This window comes from Equus caballus, chromosome 11 (assembly GCF_041296265.1).
Source record: "Equus caballus isolate H_3958 breed thoroughbred chromosome 11, TB-T2T, whole genome shotgun sequence".
In the NCBI taxonomy this organism is placed as follows: domain Eukaryota; kingdom Metazoa; phylum Chordata; class Mammalia; order Perissodactyla; family Equidae; genus Equus; species Equus caballus.
In genome coordinates this window covers 9947890-9972633 of record NC_091694.1, presented here as the reverse complement: position 1 = coordinate 9972633, position 24744 = coordinate 9947890, and the positions used below count along the sequence as shown (strand labels likewise).

At 37.5% G+C, this 24744-nt stretch overlaps 1 long non-coding RNA gene across 1 annotated transcript in view; it reads right to left on the bottom strand.

The window, feature by feature from the left end:
• Nucleotides 1-18615: 18615 nt before the first annotated feature.
• LOC138916113 (uncharacterized) overlaps nt 18616-24744 on the bottom strand; it is a 61532-nt gene continuing 55403 nt past the window's right edge. Inside the window, exon 3 of the long non-coding RNA XR_011422846.1 lies at nt 18616-23037. This is a non-coding gene — a long non-coding RNA (uncharacterized lncRNA). The remainder of the gene's footprint in view (nt 23038-24744) is intronic.

The window sequence follows — 24744 nt, the reverse complement described above, 5'->3', positions numbered from 1 at the left end:
TTGTTGCCCTAAGAGAAATTTTTTGTTTTCTCTAGAAGGCTCAACTTAAAATAGCATAGCCTAGTTCCACGTCTTGGCTATTGTAAATAATGCTGCGATGAACATAGGGGTGCAACGGACTCTTGAGATTTCTGATATTGGGTTCTTAGGATAGATACCCAGTAATGGGATAGCTGGGTCATAGGGTATTTCTATTTTTAACTTTTTGAGAAATCTCCATACTGTTTTCCATAGTGGCTGTACCAGTTTGCATTCCCACCAACAGTGTATGAGGGTTCCTTTTTCTCCACAACCTCTCCAACATTTGTCGCTCTTGGTTTTGGATGTTTTTGCCCAGAAACTGATGATTGGATAAAGAAGATGTGGTATATATACACAATGGAATACTACTCAGCCATAAAAAAAGACAAAATTGGCCCATTCACAACAACGTGGATGGACCTCGAGGGTATTATGTTAAGCGAAATAAGCCAGTCAGAGAAAGACGAACTCTATATGACTCCACTCATAGGTGGAAGTTAGTATATTGATAAGGAGATCAGATCGGTGGTTACCAGGGAAAAGGGGGGGTGGGGGGAGGGCACAAAGGGGGAAGTGGTGTACCCACAGCATGACTAACAAAAATGTACAACTGAAATCTCACAAGGTTGTAATCTATCATAACATTAATAAATAAATAAATAAATTGTATTTTATACACTGCCAAAAAAAAAAAAAAAATAGCATAGCCTAGAAGAGAAACACAGTAACTAGGTTTATACTTCAATTAGTAGACAAGATGGCCTTCTAACATGAAAGCTGGTTGAGTGTAGTCCCATGAGAAAACGTGATCCAAGAAAGTTTTTCCAAGACGGAGAGGAGAAGGCCATGTCCAAAGTAGAAGTACAAGGTTCTAACCAGAGAAGTCTGGAACAAGATCTACATCATTAGTGGATAAAGGAGTGAGCAGATAAAAAAGGGGTCACCTTCTAACCTGTCTACATGACTCAAAGCATCACCTTCTGACTCCCTTCTACAGATGTTTCATAGCCTGAGCAGTGACATTTCAATAATATATTTACACTGCTTCCTCTACTCACAGTTCATCATAGACTTGTTAGAAAAGTGCCATTTTGCCACTCCATCCTCTTCAGCTATATTTCTGGTCTAGAGCACAGGACGATAAGCCTGAAAATACTGGTCATTTGGAAAATGTTTGGAATTCTCTTCAGGCCACAAACAATGTCAATGCCTCAGGAAAAGAGAAGGCAATTGGAAAGAAAGGATGCTGAAATGGGATATGTGCATCAAAGATGAGACTCATAATTTGAAAAAGGGAATAGGGCAATATCTACACATGGACCAAAGACCTATGGTATGCTGTTTTGCTTTTTCTGAAGCCTCAGTACTCAGTCTTTACAGGGCCTGCAATGACGAGTGCCAGAGCTAAGACTGGAAATTATGTATAGCCCCACACTACTCCTGACCACATGTATACAGAAGCTTTCTGGAGCTATTTTGCTAGACCCTAGACCCTGTTTGGGGCAATGAGCAACAATTCTCTCCCTACACAAGGAATAAGAGATATATAGAAAGATATACTCAGTGGGAAAAAAGAGAAAAAGATTTATTAATCAATAGAAGGAAGCCGACATTAATTTTGGCTGATTATCCTAGTGACATTGTTATTTTGGACACATGGATTTAGCATAAAGGCTGCGAATTGCTTTCTCAGTGGTGAGGATGGGTTTTCTGTGAACCATCCATACTCTGATCACAAATGGAACGGAGCAAAAGTTTTGTTCTGTGCAAGTACATTGTTTGGGGTTAGAAACAGAATGAAACTTCGTAAATGCAAAGCTAAAGATACCGTTCAGAGGTGAAGCCAGTGACCTTGGCCTCATTAGCACGGTACTCTAACCAACTGAGTTGACTGGCTTCCTGCAAAGAAATAGGAAATTAAATTCATGGGTTACATTCCTTCCTTTAGCATTAATAAAAGTCTGTGTAAGCTGGAATGGCAGGGATTTCAGCACTGCCACTACCAACTGTGTGACGTTGAGCCGACATCTCTGGGTCTGTTTCAATATCAGTCATATATTGCCATTATTTTTTAGCCTCTGCTGCGATATACGGGGGCAGAGAAGAGAAGAGTTGGAGGAAGAAAAAGGAGTAAATTCTAAAATACGTACCTTAAATCCTTAGAGGAAAATGTTATGTAAATTCCATTACTATCACCATTATTCTTAACTGTTATCATCTGTGATTCACCCAGTTGGTAGACTTTCTGAAATCTTTCTGCAAAACTGAAAATATTCCCAAATTCCTGAAACTCACAGGAATAAAAACAAATTGGTTAGCAAATTTCCTACTTAAAATATTGAAGGGAAAATTGCACAAAAGGATGGTTTGAGTTTGTTTTCTTCTTCAGTTGTGTTGCAAATAGTTCCCCCAATGAAACCTTGGAATTTCCTCCAGTCTGTTCCCCATTACCTCTGTGGGAAAATTGTGAAAAATCAATCTGTTTTCTGCATAACCATATTACATCCCATTATTTGAGGAATGTCAAACGCAAACCCCAACAACCAACTGTATCAATCTTTTCCCTCTCTTTTCCAAGTTTAATTTCAGCAGTAGTTATGAAAAATAAAGAAAAGTGCATGCAGAATGTCATTATACCCCTGGCAATTGCAGATTTTAATAAGAATTTATATAAGACAAGAGAGTGTATTCTCTTTATATAGTTGATTATATCCTTGACCTTCAGAGTCACGTGAGCTTCATACGACTGTGATATGTTTCAGAAGTCAATGAAGAATGGAGGCTGTGGCAAACGGAACCCAATGCCTTCCCTCTAATTGACAATACAAATTGAGGTAATGCCAGGCCACAGTTGGAATTTGGGGAAGGAAAAGAAAAGATTCCAGAGAATGTGATATCGTATTTTGGTGACTTTTGCTGTGATTTCATAAAATAGTTAGGGTATTAGGGGTTAGGAATCAATCATGCCTTATCTTTTAACCTTTCTTCATTCTTAATTTCACATATATATAAATGTATCATATAAATACATATATATTTCAAATATATAATATACATATATCTAAATACATATATTACCCTTGGGCAAAACAAAAATCAAGGTTTCCTTTTGGGGCTGGCCCCGTGGCCAAGTGGTTAAATTCACGTGCTCCACTTTGGCAGCCCAGGGTTCACCAGTTCGGATCCTGGGCACAGACCTACACACTGCTTGTCACACCATGCCGTTTCAGGATCCCACATAGAACTAGAATGACCTACTACTAGGATATACAACTATGTACTGGGGCTTTGGGGAGGAAAAAAAACAGGAAGATTGACAATAGATGTTTGCTCAGGGCCAATCTTCCTCACCAAAAATAGAAATATATATATATATATATATATATATATATATATATATATATATTTCTTTTGCGCTTAAACAGAAATGCCTAAATGTGTTCTAGTACAATCCTACTGGCTCAGAAGATGATTTCTATTTTGAAAAACCCTTTATTGCAACAACGGGTCTTTTTTTCCTGCTAAGATTTTTTTAAGACAAGTTTTTCAAGAAACTCTAATTTTGTGAATTGTTATATAACTGTTGATTCAATATCTTTTACTTACACATATGTTATTAGTTGTATTTTACATTTTTCTAAGGAAAGAGAAATGCTGAAATCATCATCGTGTTTGGGAAGCGTGGGTCAAGAAGAAAAGAAAGAGAATCTCCGTTTGTCTCAATCGGAGTACAGTCATCACATCTTTTTTTCCTTGAAAGTTCCTCTTTTTGCCTAGTCACTTTTCTTTCTCGACATCTCTTATCCCATTCTTCCAGGGAATCAATGAAGAAAACCTCTGCCCTTAACTGTTTCTTTACAAAAAAAGAGCCAAAGACTGTTGGGGCTTTTATTATCTTTCAAACCACTCTGGGATCTTTTCAGATGTTCTTTTGCACTGGTCATGAGGGAAAAAGGCGATAACTTCCACGATAGAGAAAAGGAACTGGCGCTTGAGTTTTAGAGATGGAGGGTCGCCATTTTGTCAGGGTTCTGCTTCCCGCTGTATTAAACACAACTACTTTAAGGTTCTTTTGAGATAATGTGTATGAAAATTTTCTTCAAAATATAGGTCATTGTGCAACTCCTAATGGTTGGGAATCCACATTGCACTGGACTAAGTGTTAGAATAACTGAGTGTGCTTCCTAGATCATTCTGAAGCTCCTCGCACATTTAGATGAGTCACGGAAACTCTCTGATACCCCGTTTCCATATATAAGATGAGTATCATTGTGAGCAGTAAATGAGATCATGCACTTGTAAGAACTCTGCCACATGGTAGAGTTCAATAAATGTTAGATGTCAATAATTATAAACTTGCACCAAGAGTGGTCTAGGATAGTAACAAGGACGGTCTTTGACTTTCTCCTAACACTCCGAATTCCAGTGTCAGGTGAGGTACACATTAATAGAAATCATTCAGAATAGAACACGAAATTCACTATTGGTCATCAACCATTTTACATAGCCTAGTTGTGATAATCATTGGAAAGAAGATGATGGCTATTGGAGACCCTTACATTCTAGGCAAAGTAAAATATCTTCATTCCATTTGCATTAGGTAAGAAAAAATACCTTTCTGAGTTCATGGTATTTTCTTTCCTTTAAAGATAATTCTTTCAGATAACTTGTCTTTCCAGGCCCAAACCGGCAAAATACACTGGAGAGGTCTTCAGCAAGATGGACTTCAATAACGTTAGATTGAAAAAAAAAATGTGTTTGCTTTGCCCTTTCAGCCTTTCCTCATGCCACAATCTGAAGAAGAATAGAGACCTTTCCAGCTGTGGCTGGGACAGTGGTTTTGGTGGTTGATGAGTGGAATCTGAGACCTGTCGTAAACCTCCATCATGATGCAGCTGTGGGAGGGATCACCTCCCTCCCCTGAAGCACATGGGCTTTCTAAATATTCTTTCCACCGGCCATAGGCCTCAGCACAAAGGGAGCTTTTCTTCACCTAGTCTAAGGGAGTCAGTGTTCTTGAGTTAGAGTGTTGGACCAGATTAACCAGCAGGATCCCCAGGTGCCAAACTATGCAGAAGCATAATGAATGGGCAACAGGAAAAAGTTTGATTCTCTATTTCTATAAACACCATTTCTTTTTGGCGTCCACTTCTATAAATTACACTAAGTATGGACTTCTTTCTACGATACGACTATGGAGCATATCCACAAAATGATCTACACATGGCCATGAACGTGTATCTGTTGTATCATGTTGCTCCATGGTTTTAAGCCTTTGATTTCTTCACTTTCTCAGCGTTTCATTTTACTTTCCTGTGCAACACTAGCCTTCACTCTTTTCCTCTCTACTTCTCTCCTTTTCTTCTTTTTTTTTCTAGATCATGTAAAACTGTAAAAATAAAACAAAAGAGAAACACATTTGCCTCTATTTTCAAGTAGGAAGGAGACTAGCCTCGAGACAGGGAGACTCCCTCACAGCCAAGATGACTGACAAATTCTTGTGGCTTTCTCCAAAAGTCAAACCAAAATCTAACCAGCAGCCAGGCTTAGTTCTGGCAACTCCGCTTTGCCTGGAAATGAGCGCAATCATATCCTAATAGCTATTTGGATAATTGTTCATATAAGTGATCTGCCAACTAACGTTGGAAACAAGTCCTTATTACAAATATAGCATACAGTCTAATCTGGAATATATTAAAATGTTATTTCTGTAGCTGCCTATTTCCAAACTGAAATAATAACTAAACCATTTATCACATTTGTTTTTAAAGAGAAGAACTTTTCAAGTACAATGCTAAGACATAAATGTGTGAACTACACGAGTAGTATTTTAAATGAAAAAGTATTTTGTCTAAACTTAATATTTTATTCATGAATCCTATCTTCTGAATCGATATTAGTCTAAAGAAAGATTCTATTTTTTTTAAATGCATGACCATAATATAAATGATTTCATATAAAAGTGACCAGTGATTCATTTTAACCTTACATATTGGAAATAAACTGAGAGCCTGCAAGGACTCCAGACACTTGTGGATGGAGATGCGTGGTGCCAGACAATGAGACAGAGATAAATAGGCGACTTCTCAGAAATCTGGAACTGGAAGGCAATCAAAAGTAAAATTACCCCAAATTAAAATTACTACCCCATTTTTAGGTAAAAGGCTGTGAGTTTAACTGCTGCAGTGGGAATCTTTAGTAGCTCCCATAAAGTTAGAGATAGAGTGGAAAGCTTTTCGCCATACTTTCGTCACGAGGCATTTGGCACAGAGAAAGAACAGGGGCTCTAGACTTCAGACAGCCTGGGTTGGAATTCTAACTTGCCTCTTAGAAGCTGGAAAATCATAGGTAACTTACAGAAAACCATCCCACAACATTGTTACGATGATTAAGTAAAATGACACAGGTAAGCTGACAAGTACAAGCTAGGCATCTGGTGAACAATAGTTCTGCTTTGTAGAGAGGCAGCATAGTGTGGTTTTAGGAGTACGGGCTGTGGCTCCATATTGCCTGGTTTCATGTACCCCAGTATCAAATGTTCCTAGCGATGTAGCCACAGACAAGCTACCCAACTCCACTTGGCGAAGTTTCATCATCTGCCAAATGGGGATAGTAATACTACATACCTCAAAGAGGTGCGGTAAAGATCAAGTGAGTGAATAGAATAAAGTCCTGGTACAATAAACATGCAATAAAGCTGACACATTATTATAATTATTGCTGCTGCTGTTATCACCCCATTTGGGTTAGAAAAAGCTAACTCCCGGATGTCCCTTCCATCTCCCTATTCAGCCTATCATTTCCCTCTTTTTTTTTCTTTTTTTTGTCCTTTCCTTTCATCTTTTTTCTTCTTTTTTTTCCTAGAAATGAAGAGTATATACCCACTTCTAGGGGTTAAACAAACTTTAACTTTCTGTGGATTTACCTTGTGTGAGGCAGGAAAAAGGAAAACAGGAAGTACTTGTAAGCAGAGTTGCCAGCAGAAGAAGTTGATTTTTTTTCCCCAAAGATATTTAAACCTGTTTCCTTTCGCCAATGTCAATCAATTTCATCAATTGTTTCACTCTACACTTAACAAACAGCTGTTGAATGATGCCCCCGACAAGGCACTATACTGGGCACAATGATCATCAAATGGTAGCAGTGATCCTAAGAAAGAGTTCATTCACAGGGGAAGATATTATAAGGAAGCAACAAGTGGATGTTAAGAGGGGGGAGTGGTTATTTTCCTCTGCTTCTTGGAGTAATTGCGGTGATCAGGTACTTCTGATTACTGTCACTTTAGGAGAATAAAGGGTAAATGATCAGCACCTTAATAAAATGATGAAGAAAAATACAACTTTGATAAACAGAATCATAATGAAAATGGACCCCATGGCTCAATTCTAAAGTAGAAACTGAATTTGTTCTATGGGCCTCAGGTACCAGAAAAGACTTTCGTGATTTTCCATCCCAAATTCTCTCTCTTTTAAGCACCTCTTCATAGAATAAAAAATAAATGGTATCAATCACCATGGAAGGGCCCTGTTGCCTCTCTAAGGTAATATAACAGCCCCAGAGTGATATGTAGTACAGAAAACTATGGCAAAAGGCCCAGGGTTTGGGGTTGATTTTAGGAATCTTTGAAAATTAAAATCCAAAGTTAGTGATTCTTGGTCCTCAGCAACCCGGAATTCATAGATAACTCCATTAGAACTCTCACCACTCCCAAGTTGCCTCATAGGAGGCGTCAGGTCACCTCCAGCACTAGCCTCATGCTCTCTCTCAGTCATTAACCCGGATTGGCCCAGCTCAGTCGTCTTAGTCTCCAAATAGAATCCTAGGCCTGAAGATGTGTTCCAGGTGCCTGCTAACCTCTCTTTTTTCGAAAGACAAAGCTGTTAAAATTCCCATAAGTGAGTCAGGATACTCAAAACAAGAGCCTAAAGTTTAAGCATTCAGATCCATGGGGAGAAAAAGAAAAATATTACTTTCTTATTCTTTGAAGTCTGCTACAACAAAAAGAAAGAAACACAATTTAATATTTCATGAGTAAATCCAGTCACACTTTGGAAAATCTACTGCAATGTATCCAGCAGCAACAATATGTATTCACAGAAGCCTCCCAGGACCTGTGTTTCTTTTCTAGAAACTCAGCTTAATTTTTGCCCCATAAAATTGGGAAGAGGAAGCTGTCTATGGTTTTATGTGGCACAAGAAGCTCAGACTGAATCGCTTCCTGGTCAACCACTATTGAGTTTTCAGGGTTGAGCTTTAATGATACTTGACGTGTAAAATCTTCCACTGGGAACTAGCTTCCTCTCCCTCCCATTTCACTCTTCCTGTCTCCCACTCGTGTTTCTTATGATCACTGCCCAAAATGAACTACCTACACACAAACCTTAGTCTCAATCTTGGACACCATATAAGCAACTAGTTATAAAATGAGTGGGCTAAAAAGATAAGCAAAGAGCTACGAATAAAGGAGTTATGCTGCAGTTGTTAACTCTTTTCAAAGGCTCTCTAAGCAGCTCTGAAAATCACATGGCCCCTACCTGTAATCTGAGTGGCTTGTACACTTTTTTGTCCTAACCCTGAGCAGTAAGCCTGATTTACTTGGAAAATATAAGTGATGGTGCGGATAAAATCTGTCGAATCTCAATAATCCTGGAAGTTCTGTTAACAGAAATTTAGAATATTTATGGTGATACTTAGGAACTTAATGGGATCTTTCTCTCCATTAGCAGATTAATTCACATCTGTCCTTTACTTAAAGTCTCCAAGTCCCCAAATTAGCAATAGTATCTAAAGAATGAAAAAAAAAATGGAAGGAAGGCAAGAAGGGAGGAAGACGAGGATGGAGAGAGGAAAGGAGGAAGGGAAAGGAAAGCGCACTCTGCTTTTGCTTTATATTTCTTATTAGATTTTAATGTTATTGGGTGAAATCTGAGCCTAGGTCTTCACTGGAAAACTAAAAGGAGATTCTGTATTAAATGAGGTGATCATCTAACAATCAATTTCACTGTTGATTATTTAAATTCTAAATAATTCAAAAAATAATATATCACATCTATCTCAAAAAATATACATATTCATCTACAAAACTCAGGCCATTTTCCACTTCCCTTCCCCTGAGTTGGCACAGTCTGATTATGTTAACTCTAAGCAGATGTGCAACAGTTTGTCCATATATTGATATGATGGAGTCCAGAGTAAGAAGCTGGAGTTGGTGACCCAGGTTCTGTGTGGTGCCAATTAGTGTCAGTGACCCCAATGCCAATTAATCAGTGTCAATTAATTTTAGAAGTTAATCACTCTTTTTGGATGGAATAAATGTAGGACAAATGTCCCTACCATTGTCCTTTAATTGTATTCAACTTCAAAACGAAATATGGACCCATATCCATTTTCAGAGCACTTCACTGGAAATCTCCTGGCTTTTGTAAAAGTCTACCTCACGCTATGATTCTTTTTTGGATGTGCATCCTCTTGCTTCTTGGATGTGCTTCTCTCTTTCACAGCAGGATGCATGTCTGAAACAATTTGGGATCTCCCTCACACTCTCTACTCCACCCCTTGATCTAAAATAATGCCTTATACTTAGCATTTGCTTAATAAATGGTTACTAAAAGAATGAATAAAGCCATCAATGGGTAACTAGATAAATAACATCTTGAAATAGTAAAATTGAGGATCAGGTATTAACTACAAATGTCCAGGAATGCCACTGGGCTATGACCCCTTAGTAGGATTATATATATTGACACCTGTACTATGAATACCAGAGGTTATACACACATTTTCATTAAGATGCTCTCTTTCGATTTAAGCACATTCTGTATTCTGCAGATGTGCGGTGGCAGCCATATTTCAACTCTCCACCTTCACACCTCCCACCGGTGTCAACCTCTTTTCCCCATGATTTATGCCTTTTTTTATTGTTCTGCCTGGAGCCATGCCAGACCGTAGGATCAAACTCCCGAATCTCACCAAACCCTTGGGTGACGGGACGGAAATCAGACTTGGTAGTAAGACCTGTGCTCATAATGTGGGAAAGGAAATGGCTTACCTGTCTCCATGGAAACGTGCACACTTTCCAATTGTTGCTGAATAAATGAAAGTTGTGTTCTTAATTCACAGATCTCAATTTCATGCAAACCTAGCAGAGTTTCTCAGGGTCAGCACATTGACAAATTCTTAAAAACACAAGACACTATGGTGCATTATTGTAGCCTTAAAGAGAATTGGAGGAGATGGTATTTAATATTTTATTTCTTATTTGTTTCCCCATCCCATCCTCAAGTCACATAACTCAATAAATAACAGTACCCTCTAGATGGCATCTGCTACATAGCTAGGAAGCACTTATTCTTAAAAGTATGAAATTATTGACTACAACTGCTTCAGGATTTAGTTAATCTCTTTAAGAATTATTAGGAAACTTAATCAAACATATCAGTGAGGACTAGACATTGAATATGCAGTATTATTTCACCAAAGATTCAGCCAGGTGCAAAATATTTTTGTTTTGACAACCACCCTTAAATCCTCAGTGAAAGTTTTTGAAGGATGGTTTATTTAAATCAAATCAATATTTATTCCCCAACGTTGAGTTTTGAAGATAGCTACAATGATGTCATGTAGATCGGCAGTGGACGTCACAATCAGCGGTAGATCTTTCAGAAAATATAAACCTCAAGGCCTCACTCAAGACACAGTAAATCATCATCTTTAGGGGTTACTGGAACCGACAGACTCGATAAATACTGAGGTATGGTATTATATATAGTAGAGCACTTAAGAGGACCAGCTCTGAAGGGGCTCTGTTACTTGTGGCCTTGAGCAAATTATTTAACCCCTCCGTGCCTCACTGTTCTTTTCTGTCAAATGATAATACTAATAATCATTAAAGCTAAAACATTTAGAATAGCATTTGGCAGAGGAGATGCTCAACACGTGTCAGCTCTTTTCTTCATCACTCCTTATTGGTTGTGTGTTCAATAAGCTTGACAGTTGATTTGGCTGCCTAGCAAGGGTTTAAAAGCTATGATCTAGATAGACACTGTGACTATGGAAAACAGTATGGAAATTCCTCAAAAATTAAAAATAGAACTACCATATTATCCAGCTATTCTGCTTCTGGGTATTTATCCAAAGAACATGAAAACACTAATGGAAAAAGATATTTGCACTCCTATGTTCATCACAGCATTATTCACAATAGCCAAGACTTGGAAACAACATGGATGAATGGAACAAGAAGATGTGGTATATATACACAGTGGAACACTACTCAGCCTTAAAAAGAGATTGTCTTGCCATTTGCAACAACATGGATGGACCTTGACGGTATTACGCTAAGCAGAATAAGTCAAAGTCAAATATAACACAATTTCACTCATAACTGGAAGATAAAAACAACAGCAACAAACAAATAGATATAGACATTAGATTGGTGGTTACAAGAAGGGAAGGTGAAAGGAAGGAGGACAAAAGAGCTAACAGGGCACATGTGTAGGGTCATGGATAATAATTAGTCTTTGAGTGGTGAACATGACGTAGTCTACACAGAAATCAGAATTTAATGATATACACCTGAAATTTATATAATGTCATAAACCAATGTTACCTTAAGGAAAAAAAAGATCAAAAAATAAAATAGACCTACACTGTCCAATTTTATAGCCACTAGCCACAGGTGGCTATTGAGCACCTCAAATATATTCAATGTGATGAATGAACTGAATTTTAAATGTTATCTAATTTTAATTATTTTTAATTTAAAGTCTAATATTTAATTCAGTTGTTGGAAAACTTTTAAGTATGCTTAGAACAGCTGGGATATGTGAATATATTTTTCACTGGTATGTTTTATGGAATATAAATACAGATCAAGTGTTTCCAAATAAATTTTAGCATCAGAATTGAGATATAAGTATAAAATACACAGCAAATTTTGAAGACAGCACAAAAAAATGAAAAATATCTCCATTTTTGTATTAATTACATGTTGAAATAATAGTAGTTTGGATATACTGGATAAAATAAAATATATTATTATTAAAATTAATTTCACCTTTTTACTTTTTTAATATGGTTGCTAGAAAATTTGAATCACATATGTGGCTTGTATTATATTTCTATCAGTCAGTGCTTACCTAGAGGATGCCAGAGGCTTATGATTTGATGAATAAATTCCAGAGTATGATTACTCATTTTTCCAAATGCAGAAATGTAAATCCATTCGTAGACCCAAAGATTATCAGCCTCTGGGAAATAGGTTCAAAAATGTAAGAGGAAGACATATAAACCAATAAGAAAATTGCATGTGAACCTGTGTGCACTCGCATGTGTGTGTGTGTGTGGAGTGTATCACTAGGGTGTAGAATTATTCACTAAAAAGAGAATTCAAGGTATTCTGCTGCCATAGGCAAGTGATGAAGTAAGCTATTTATAGACCGACTTAAACATCTGAATAGGGTTTCCTTACAGCCTGGTGAGTCAAAGCTCTTATACTCTCCTTCTGCAATGCACATAACTCCACCAAAAAGACCGATATTCTCTTGTTCATTAACAGGACTCTCTCCTTTCTGAACAATTCAGTACAAACATTGATGTTTATCCCATTCTCTGTTCTCCTTAATGTGCTTGTCCCCAGGGACCCCATCGTAACATCAAGATCTCCCCAGATCTCCACATGAGAGTACTCATAGATTCTGAATATCTGCAGCTGGAGAGACCACACACTGATTTCAAGTCTAATGGTGACAGACTGAGCTCTGAAGTCTGAGTTTCAATCCTGCCTCTGCCACTTACTCACCCTGTGACTTTCAGCAAATTACATAACTTTTCTATATCTCAGTTTCCTCCTGTTTGAATGGGAATGATGATAATAGTATTTATCTCCTGGATACTGTGATTAAATGACACAGTACCTATAAAATGCTTTTAAAATGCTTTCCACAGTGTCTGGTAGAGTGGACACTCAATACATACTAGCTATTATTTTTATAACTAAGCAATCCTTTTGACATAAATTGTATCCTAACAATCACAACAGCAAGCAAGACATATGCGTATAAGACACTCAGTTGACAAACAGTGCTTTGAACACATACAAATTCTCAAAGGGCCTGCTGTTAACGTCACAGCTCCCTTGCAGTGCCGGGTTCAGAAGTTGGGTACTATAGCTCTAAACCTCCCAGCGTCCTTTGAGGGGATTATTCTTCTAGATATTTAAAGCATATATTCTGTAGTTGCCTATGTGAACTACGTTTTCAGACCTTGACCCAATCTTCTCCATGATCTCTTGAATGTTGGTAATTCAAAGCAAAGCCAATATGAAGTTTAGACTTAGCTAGGATGAAAGTTTCCTGAAGAGATTGCTTCCCCTCTCAACCAGTCAGGCATTAGTGATAATAGGAATATGACATAAAGCCAGTTAGGGTAATGATTGGTTTCTATGCAATTCATGCAGTTCTTGGGGAATAATAACCATTGACCCGTACAAACCAAAACTAATTAAGTTGAGGATCCCCCAAACAATTTCCTGCATAACCTGGTCTTTGGGTGTTGGCCTCTTGAAACTGTTTTCTAAACCAATGCTAATAAAATAAAGGATTTATAGAATCAACGGACTTGAGTCAACGACAAGCCCTGCCAGACCCTGAGCGCCCTCATACCTCCACCCCATAGCTCAGAATTTTCTCCCCGATGTTGACCCACAGCCTCATTCTGTTACTCACTCTTAGGTTGCTGCCAACCCCACCTGGCCAATCATGTTTGTTGGTACTAAGAGGTGCCAAGTCGTTTTATTATATGGACAAATGCCCACTGACATTAGGGAAAGAACTTGTAAAGTCATTTCCCCTCGAGACTTAAAACATTTTTGAACTTGAGTTTTCTGAGATAAAAGGTTAAAATCAAAATCCATTAAATGTCCGTACTCATCAGTGGCCAGAAATTAATCTAGAAAAAAATGGTAAATAATATATAAACTGGTAAAGCACCAGTATTTTGTGTATCTTAAGCCAGGGGTGGGCAAACTATGGCCCTTGGACCAAATCCAGTACACCACCTGTTTCTGTCAGGCCCCCAAGCTAAGAATAGCTTTCACATTTTTAAAGGGTCACATTTTAAATGGTTATAGAAGTATCAACATAATATCATTGATTTTGCCTCCTTTACAGAAAAATTTGCTGACTCTGGCCCTAAACTATAAAAATGTATACTTTTTATTGTTCTCTTCATTCGATTGTTTGCTTTCTCCTGGATTTATTTTTAAGACTAGAATTAGTGGTATTCCATGTAATAAATTTTAGTCTTCAAAAGTTTTGGGTGGCAAAAATAGAGTTAATTTGAAGGAACTGGATTGTATATTATCTGAAAAATCTATAGTATGGAAGCCCCTGATTTACAGAAAAGAAACTTTGAATATAGACCTTTCAACATTCTGGAAAAATAATGCATTTTATATTGTCTTACTGTATAAAGCAATTTGGTACTAGTGCCCAAAGCACTGGTATTTCATATTAAACTTTTCTTATTAATCTCTCTGCATTCTTTATATATAGTGTACACACACGTCTGTTTTGCATTTCAGTATGTAGCATACTTGATGAGTTTTATTCTTTTCATATTTTTTTGGCAGTGGAAACAATAGCTTTAAAACGGTTTCTACAGAGGTGAATTGTCCCTGGCTTCGCCATATAGGTGTTTGAAAACGTCTAATGCAACAATGAAGCAAGACCAAAGACCCAATAACAAACAGCTGAGTGGATCAATAAACCCTGTGTTTTCAGTCCATGCTTATTTAAAGTGGTGGATGGAAGAAAAAGGCTCTCTATTTATATCTGGAACTTAATGAAGTGAAATTATCACAGCCGACAGGCGCTGGTGTTGTAATTCAGAGACATGGCTGGCTTAGAGGGATTTGCAGGCTGTTTTTACTCCAATTTTTAATTTTTTTTTTTTTTAGTGAAAGTTAATCCCCTAATCAGTTACAATTTACATATTTGCTGGTCTTTTTTCCAGCTCAATTCTTAAAGGAGTGGTGTTGGAGGCATGGAGCAATTATTTGATTGAATTATTATTCGTCGTAACGTGCCCTGCTCTGTTCTGAGCAAGTGGATCAGTGGCCAAAATACAGATAATATTATAAGCATAAAGCTGGGGACTTCTGTAACCATTCGGAGCTGTTTCCTTTCACGTGTATGTGTACGTGTATGGGTGTATGTGTGTTTTTAACTTGATCCACCCTGTAAAGCTTTGTTCACACTGGCTCTCCTTTCCAGTCTCAGGGGATTAATATTCTGCTAAATGAAGTGTTGCAAAATTTGAATTTTATTTTGGGGCTAAATGGAATACCAAATGCCAGTGCTTATAATCACGGTAGAATTATGTTCTGTCATCAAATATTCTCATTCTCTGTATGAATAAACATGTCAGTGAAATTATCTTCCTTGAGTGAAATCCCCAAGCCCTTAATTTATATTTTTTCCCTTGAATTTCACTTAAAATTGGGAATTTCCAAAAGATCAATAACCTTCTTTTCCAGGGTTATTTTTTTTTCCTTATTCAGAGATGGTAGTTATAACTGTGGAAAGACCGTAGGCAGAGAGGGAGAGGATATGAAGACAAGTATGTGATAGTTAAGTATTAATCTGTCATTTTCACCAGGTTTTCTGAAGAATCATCAATTTTCTTGAAGCATTGAGAGTCTTCAAATGAATCTCAAATAGTTTCCTTTTAGAACAATCAGAAATATAAGAATGCTCTTGATGAATAATTTCTTTCCTAATTGGACCACTGGCTTATATGATCAGTTATCTGAAGAGCTGCAGTTTAGTTTCCAGGAGGTAATATTATTCAAATCTCAAAATTTTTCTTAGATTTTCAATCTTGTACTTGTCTGCTTGATAGGTTTTTAATGAGCATCTACTAAGTGTAGGCATTATACTAAATTCCCTGAAACTAAGGATGAAGAGTAATCAAATATGAGCACTGCCCTCCGATATGTACCCTGAAAGAAGATGGCATATACAGAAACCTAAAGAAATCTGATATTAGATCTTGGTTATTCACCAGTTTTCACTGGAGGTCATTGAGTTGTTGGGGTTTTTTTTTAACAATACAATGTCATCCTGAAAACTATCCTTTATGTGATCATTCTTTATAGAACATGTTGATGAATAGGGAGAGATGGAAGATGGCCAGATCAGTTAGTACAATAGTGCAAGAGGTTAGGCAAGAGAAAAGAAAGCTGGAAGAACAACAAAAGCAGAGAGAACAAGAAAAAAATAAATGGAATCAATAGGCCCTACATTAAAACCTTTTTGAAAAACAGCAGGAGGTAAATAAAAGATGTCTAGGCTGGATTTATAGAAAGTTATTGACGACAATTTGTGGAAGAACTCTTGAGCTCAGCTTGGTGCATGATTCCCCCCACTGGCCTTCGAGAAAATTATATTATTATTATTATATGCAGGACTGTATTATATACAGGATGGTATTATTATACAGGACTTAGGGGGCGCTGTTGACCTCCCTTTGTTCATGCATGCTAGAAAAGGAAAAAGGGCATAGCAGTAACCAGCATAGGTTTTGCAATCAGACCAACCTAAGATAAATCCCAGTGCAGCCACTTCTCAGTCGTGTTCCCTTGGCCAGCTTATTTTACTTTCCTCACCCTCAATTTTTTTATTTAAAAGCAAAAGGGAAAAAATACAATATCTATCACATGAGATGATAAATTTAAAACTGCTTGACACAATGTCTAGAATATAGTTGGTACTCAAGACAGTAATTGATGGTGATCATCATTTTAGTTGCTCAGGCTGTGGGTATCAAACCGTGACACTTAAGTACTGTATCCCATAAAGATGTCCAGAAATTTTTCATGCTTTGACTTGCAAGAAAATTCTAAGTAAGAAGGGTTAATCTTTAAAACAGGTTTTCCTACAAATTTTCATAAGAAACTTTCAGACATTTGATATGAATTATATACTATTCTCTAAATTGTTTTCCCTGGATGCTAATTCAATTAAAACCAAAAAGTATTTCTTGATCATTTACTGTATGCCCAGAAGCATGGCAGGCACCATGGGAGATAGAAAAATGTTTTTATAAGCTCTCTTTGTGGTTAAGAATATTATAGTTTAGTTAGAAAGATAAAAATTATGCCCAAGAAACAAAGAAAAAATGTTAAAGTAGAATATAAGCAAACAGTTGGAATATTGCTTCAAACTAAATAGTGTCGCTCTGAGAATTCAGAACAGGGGGCACTTGGAGCAGCTTTGACTAATTAGTAAAGTCTTTCATTTGTGGAGCTGGAATTGATTCTTGAATGAAGGATGGACTGATTCCTGAAGTAGGGATGGATCTGGGCTTAACAGAGAGAGAAAAAAAAGCAATTCCTAACCTGGAGAAAATGCTGAGCAAAGGAACGAGGACAGTGGGCAGAGAGTATGAAGACACACTTAATTATGGAAGAAGGGGTATGTCAGAGCTCAGTGCAAAAACAGGTTGGATCAGCCAGGTGAAATGGACTGATCAACATCATCAAGAGCAGGTTAAGAAGTTTAGACTTTACCCATGGATCATGAATGGCAACAAACTTTGAAGCAGGTAAAAAGATTACTCCTTTGAGTTTCTAAGGGTAGGAAACTCAATAGTGGATAAGGTAGTAAATAGCAATGACAGAGAGCTAATCATCAAAAGGGGAAAGTAGATAGGTATGAACAATTGCGAATATATTACATAGAGATGTGGTCAAGAAGTCTAGGAAGCTGTGGGAAGGCAGTTCATGTGAGGAGAGTAGCACAAGAGACACAATGGGTAGTGAGAACAGGAGGTGAGAAAAGGGACTTTTCAGTTATGTTATTCCCTAACATACACCCTCCTCTCAAATCTGACCCATCTCTAATTTCTACAAGCAAACCAGGTCTTTTCCTGTCCCTATATCTTGACATCCTTGTTTCTGTTCTTCTTAGAATTTCTACATTGAGGGAGCTGTCAGATAAAATACAAGATGCTCAGTTAACTTTTACTTACATATTGTCATAGGTTTTTCCAAATCATTTCGATTTTAACTTCCAAAAGGACAAGATTTTGTAATTTATCCTAGAGCAGAAGGGGCAGGGGAAAAAGAAGGCCAGGTGGTGGTTATTCCATGATGACGAAGGCCTGAAGTGGTCTGGTTTAAGATAATGACTCTGCAAAGCAGGGCATCGGAGAGGAGAATTGCGGGATCAGGGGCAGACCTTTCCAGCAGAACTGAGTTAGTTAGATCTAGGGGTGCAAGGAAAAGTAATTAGGCCCTTGTTTCTTTTTTCCCCCAGCACTTTTATTGAACGAATAACTTAGTGAATACACAAAAACAAGATTATATAAATCACCAAAGAATTCATTATTCTGGTTATAAAGTTGAGCGTGATACTCTGCCTGCCTTCAGAAGCTCAAAATATATACCAATCTATACATATGCAAGGAAAGTACTCTAAGGTTGCCCATAGGAGTGGTACCAACAAAGTTCTGGAGAGTGATTCTCAACTACTCAGGGGCAATTTTGCTCACCTTTCTCATGACACTTGGTAATATCTGGAGACATTTTCTCTCTTTTTTTTTTTTTTTCAAATTTAATTTAATTTATTTTTTTAATTGCAGTAACATTGGATTATAACATTATATAGCTTTTGGATGTACATCATAATATATTTCAAATTCTGTGTAGATTACATCATGTTCACCACTCAAAAACTAATTATAGTCCATCTCCTTACATGTGAGCCTAATCACCCCTTTTGCCCTCCCCCTTCCCTCATGGTAACCACCAATCCATTCTCTGTTGCTATGTGTGTGTTTGTCATTGTTTTTATCTTCTACTTATGAGTGAGATCATATGGTATTTGACTTTCTCCTCTGACTTATTTCACTCAGCATAATACCCTCAAGGTCCATGCATGTTGTCACAAATGGCCGGATTTCCATCATTTCTTATGGTTGAGTAGTATTCCATTATGTATATATACCACATCTTCTTTATCCATTCATCCCTTGATGGGCACCTAGGTTGCTTCCAAGTCTTGGCTATTGTGTATAATGCTGCAAAGAACATAGGGGTGCAAGTATCTTTATGCCTTTGCGTTTTCAAGTTCTTTGGATAAATACCTAGCAGTGGGATAGCTGGATCATATGGTAGATCTATTCTTAATTTTCTGAGCATACTCCAAACTGCTTTCCATAGTGGCTGCACCAGTTTGCACTCCCACCAGCAGTGTACAAGGGTTCCCATCTCTCACATCCTCCCAACATTTGTTGTTTCCTGTCTTGTAAATTACAGCCATTCTGACCAGAGTGAGGTGATACCTCATTGTAGTCTTGATTTGCATTTCCCTGATAGCTAATGATGTTGAGCATCTTTTCATATGCCTGTTGGCCATCAGTATATTGTCTTTGGAGAAATGTCTGTTCAGATCTTCTGCCCATTTTTTCATTGGGTTGTTGGGGTTTTTTGTTGTTGTTGAGTTGTATGAGTTCTTTGTATATTTTGGATATTAACCCCTTATCTGATATGTGGTTTGCAAATATCTTCTCCCAATTGTTAGGTTGTCTTTTCACCTGTTGATGGTTTCCTTTGCTGTGCAGAAGCTTTTCAGTTCGAAGTAGTCCCATTTGTTCATTTTTTATTTTGTTTCCATTGCCTGGTCAGACATGGTACTTGAAAATAAGCTGCTAAGACCGAGGTCAAAGAGCGTACTGCCTATGTTTTCTTCTAGAAGTTTCATGGTTTCAGGTCTTACATCCAAGTCTTTAATCCATTTTGAGTTGGTTTTTGTGCATGGTGTAAGGGAATGGTCTGCTTTCATTCTTTTGCCTGTGGCTTTCCAGTTTTCCCAACACCATTTATTGGAGACATTTTCGATTGCCACAACTGGAGGAAGGCTACCGGCCTCTAGTGGGTAGAGGGCAGGGATGCCAAATCTTGAAATGCATAGGACCAATAGCTAAGCTGCCCAGATAAAAAAAAGAATAATCAGATCCAAAATGTTGACAATGCCACAGTTGAGAAACTATGGTCTAAAAGGATGCAGGTAAAGGAGCAATATTTCTGCCTGTGGTGATCAGAGAAAGCTTCCATGAATACGGTGGAATTGAAGACAATGAGCATGGCATAACGAAATGCAGCAAAGTTCAACATCGGAGGAAGGACCAATACAAAGTGTTGACTACCCTGAGGTCATGGTTTGCATTAGAACCAGTGGGCAATGAGGCAGAGAGTATCTCAGGCCACAATTGTGGTGAGCAGTGAACATGAAGCGATGAAACTCAAGATTTTCAAGTGCTGCAACTAAGAATGGTGATGGAGAGTTTGGGGAACAGGACCCATATGTGGCAAAGGTAAGTTCACTAGGAAATTTTAGTTTATGTTGGGGAAAGTTTGAAACAGTTCCTGAGGATTTTTACTTCAATGAGGCCATGCTTCCAATACAAAACAAAATATGGTAGTTGGGTAATCTTGACTATGATTCTAACGGAAACGGTGTACTTCCCTCCGCTCTTCATTGCCCTCTGGAACTGAAGCTGTGGCCTATATGAGGTAACCTTTAAAGTTTTTGTTTTAACATCACAACCTTGTTAGCTCACACTCTTAATCCTTCCTCTTGATCCTGTGGCAAAGTCACAGGAGTCCCATTTTCATCTTAGACAACTCTACTGAATTTCACATGCTGACCCAGACCTAGAAAATGGGATACAAGAGCAAACTGGCTACATTGAGAACCTATCTTAAAGTTTGTGGTTCAGAGTTTGGAACTGAACCCAAATATTTTGGTATTGGGGCTTATTTCTCCTTGCCAAAACATGGCCTTCTGTTTTAAAGGAGTGAGGGGAAGGTTTTAAAAAGCTTATTAAAAAGTCTCGAAATGCTTCTTCAACATCAAATAGCTCCTAGAAAAATATTTTGATGAGTTAAGTGTAAATGAATCAGAAACATATGGATTACATTTCCTTTAGATTTCACATGGGTTTCAAAATTAAGGGAGAAAGTGCTCAGGGCAAAACGCATTTTGGATTTTATTGAACCCAAAATATTTGAGAAATAACTCAAGATACTTGAAGAACCCAAAATCCTGTCAGGCTTCCCAATCCTTTGTGAAAAGCGAATTAGATTTTAAAATTCTTTTTGCTTTAGTGATCTATGGTGTTACATGAAATGTGGATGAAAAACTTCTTTTCTGTATAGGGTTTTTATCCTGGATATTTTCACTTACAACTTTGGCAAAAATCGAGACTCCAAATAAACTGTAGACTGGATAAGTTGACTAGATGGCTTAACCTCTCTCTGCCCTGCTTGGTGACAAGAACATTTGATTGGTTTCACACTCAGTCATAGAGAGAGAGGATTAATCAAGCGTTTCAGATAACTTTATAGTAAATGTAACAGACAGCACTTACAATCTGCCATTTCACAATTAGTTTTCCACTTATTTATTGGGCAGTGATGAAAACTTCTCCATTATTTCTCATTCCCCATATACTTTGAGGAGCCTGTTTCTGGATTCTATATTTCAAAAATATAAAGTGACTCATACCTATTTATTAACTCAGCCTTTTGCTTATTCCAGTGGCAAGGCCAATGTGTGGCTGGAGAACAACCTTGGTTCCCTCCTATTTCCAATGCCCCAAAGCAACAATCTATGTAAAATCAGTATACTTGCTAAGCAAAAAGCTCCAAGACAACTCCCCCAGCCATACATCCAATCAGCTTGCTGTTCCTAAGCCCACCTACATAGAATTCTGAGAGCCATAACATGGTATGAGGGGCACAAAGTCAAATAAAGCATAGCCACGCATTTTCAAGGAGCTTCATATGTCACACAACTCTCCAGGACAAGAGAACCATAAATTTATAGTCTTTAAGAGTTCATTGTGCCAAAGAAGAGGCCGCCAAAAAGGAAACAGCTGCCCCAAATTATGACCTCATAATAGTAGTTTATATCTAATCTATGCAATTCTGTTCAGAGCATTTTTTAGTGAAGTTTGCCTATTTTGCGTATCTAACATATTTTCTTCCATTCTTCCTCTGGCAAACTCTCACTTAGAACTCAAGATCCAACCAAATGTCATCTCTACTGTGAGATTTCCCATTTCCACCACGGTTGAGTGAAATATCTGTCTGATTTTATATGATATATTGAACGTGTACTTATTTATACCATTTTTAGCATGGTGCTTTAATTACTTTATATCTATCTCAGAGTCTGTGATTAACCATTGACTTTTTTGAGGAAAAGGACTACATCCTATTCTTATTTTTATTCCCAATACACAGTATATTTCCTAGAACATACTAAGCACTTAAATGTTATTGAATGAGTAGACGATTGGATAAATGATTCCATTATTAAAAAGGGAAATGGAGAAAGGCAAAATCATACCATAGTCCCAATCTCAGTTACATTACCACAAGTGGTTTTAAGAATCTCATTCTAAATATATTCATTATATTTTATGTAGAAGAAATGACTCATATTTACTAAATTTGGTTGCCAGTGACGTGGATAGCACAAGTCAGAGGAACAATCAAAAAAGTTAATGTTTGGATTCATTTAGAGAAATGTATCCACTCACGTAGTCAATCATTTACGCAGCCTTTTGGCCATGCCAGACCATGATTTCTAGAAGGGCTGCCTTACAGTCTATGGTTCAGGAACCATGGGTAGAACACTAAGTCATTCTAAATGCAGTATACTAAAAATTTTAAATATATCCCAAATCAAAAAAGGCTGATTTTATCAGATGGGAAATGTACCCCAAGTTTCCTAGTTCCATGAAAATACCCACCAAGTAAACTTATTACATTATCAAAAAGCTCTTTTCAATAGCTATTTATAGCTCTTAAATATTCTCAGATTTTATGGATTTTGGATTATAGACAGTATATAAATGACAGTGATGCCCATGGCTTTCTGTAAGTGGACAGGAACGTTATACTAGGAGCCTCTTCTTCTCAGAGTTGTCCTTGAGATGCCGGTGTAACTGGAATAAAACAGAAGAAGAGTAACACATTGATTCCAAAATCGCAGGATCCTCTGACAGAGATTAAATTTTTTTTTAATTCGAAACATATAATCCATATTTCTTAGGACCGTTGGCCTCTCAAATACATGCATAAAGAAAATTTAACAGAATTCAACGTCTAGTCTCATTCTTTAAGTTTCCCAAATCTTCAGTCTTTCCCGATTTTATTTAAAGCCTCTATTCGTTTATTAGTTTGACAGGAGCCCAGGTAATTATGCCGGCTTCTAAGTCCTACTGTAAGTTACGTCTGCATCTCCCTGAACGCACACAAAATTTAGTGCCACTGCAGCACTTCTCAAAACAAATAAAAGATTTGTGAACTAGTCACCAAGCATCCGACGCAATTAAACTGCATTTGTTTCTTTTTTGGCATTCTCACACAATCGAGGCCTTGTGAGAGGTAGGCACTCCTTAGATCAGACTGTGTTTTCTTTAGAGGAAAGTGTGCCAAAATCCTCCTCCCCTACGTAACTAAAGTCTCAGCTAGCAGGAGGTGGACAGTTGCGACACACACACACACACACATACACACACACTCACACACCCCTCCTCCTCCTTCTCCTCCCACCCACTACCAACACCATGAGATGCACATAAAGAAAAAAGCACAGACCCATAACTACAAAAATATTAATGTGGGGAATAGGGATAAAACTTGCTAGACAATGAAGGGTTGCTGCCCATAGTCTCAATCAACTGCAGCATTACTTAAGAGAAAACAAACACAATTCATTTAAAAGCATATACATGGGTGTTTAAGGGGAAAAGCAGAGAAATAGGAACTGTTTTGGGAAAAATAGATTCTTCCTTTAGACAAGTCAAAATTGAGCTTACCTTGAGGTACCTAGATCTCAACAGCTTTTAACTGCCAACTTCCAGCTGTCACACTTTGAGCATTTTTTAAAGAAGAAGGCTTTAAAATCTGGTTAATTAGAACTGACTACCATTAACTCTTTGATTGATTTAGCATCCTGTTGTGCTGGCTCGTGCTCACAGGTTCCCCACTGGTTTCCTTGAGCTGTTCCCCCACAATGGTGTGGATACTAGGTATGAACTTGGAGCCACACAACAGTCCTCGTTATAAAAATCATTTATCAGAGAAAAACCAAATAAAGTGTATGTGTGGTCTAAGCAGACTCAGGTAGTTGCAAAGATTTAAACCCCAAATCAGTATCGGACAATTCCTTTAACCTCTCCATAATTCGGTTTCCTCATCTGCATTAGACAATACAGATTTGTGAAAGCACATTGAATCAGCTCTGTGAAGAATTTAAATTCTTTGTGTACTTCCATTAATACCATCATCTATTGAGCATAAGATATTACACACTTTGATAAATATTTTCCTTACATTATTCATTAGTCCTATAGAGTAGGTAATGTCATCCTTATATTGAGGATGCGGAACCTGAAGATTAGCAAGCTTTAATTAACTGGCATCTAGTAAGAATCTGAGTTTTAATTTAAGCCCAGTTTTGTCTGATACCCAAACCCAGCTTTCCCATTATCTTGCACTGCTTTTGTCTGCCAACTTCTTTATGGTCCAGTGTGTCCAAGTGACAGCTCTTGCTCTATTATTTTACAGGAAGAGAAAGAAAAGGGAGAAATGAACCCTTAACTAAATAATGGAAATAATAAAATTTCCCTTCTCTCCCAAAAAAGTAC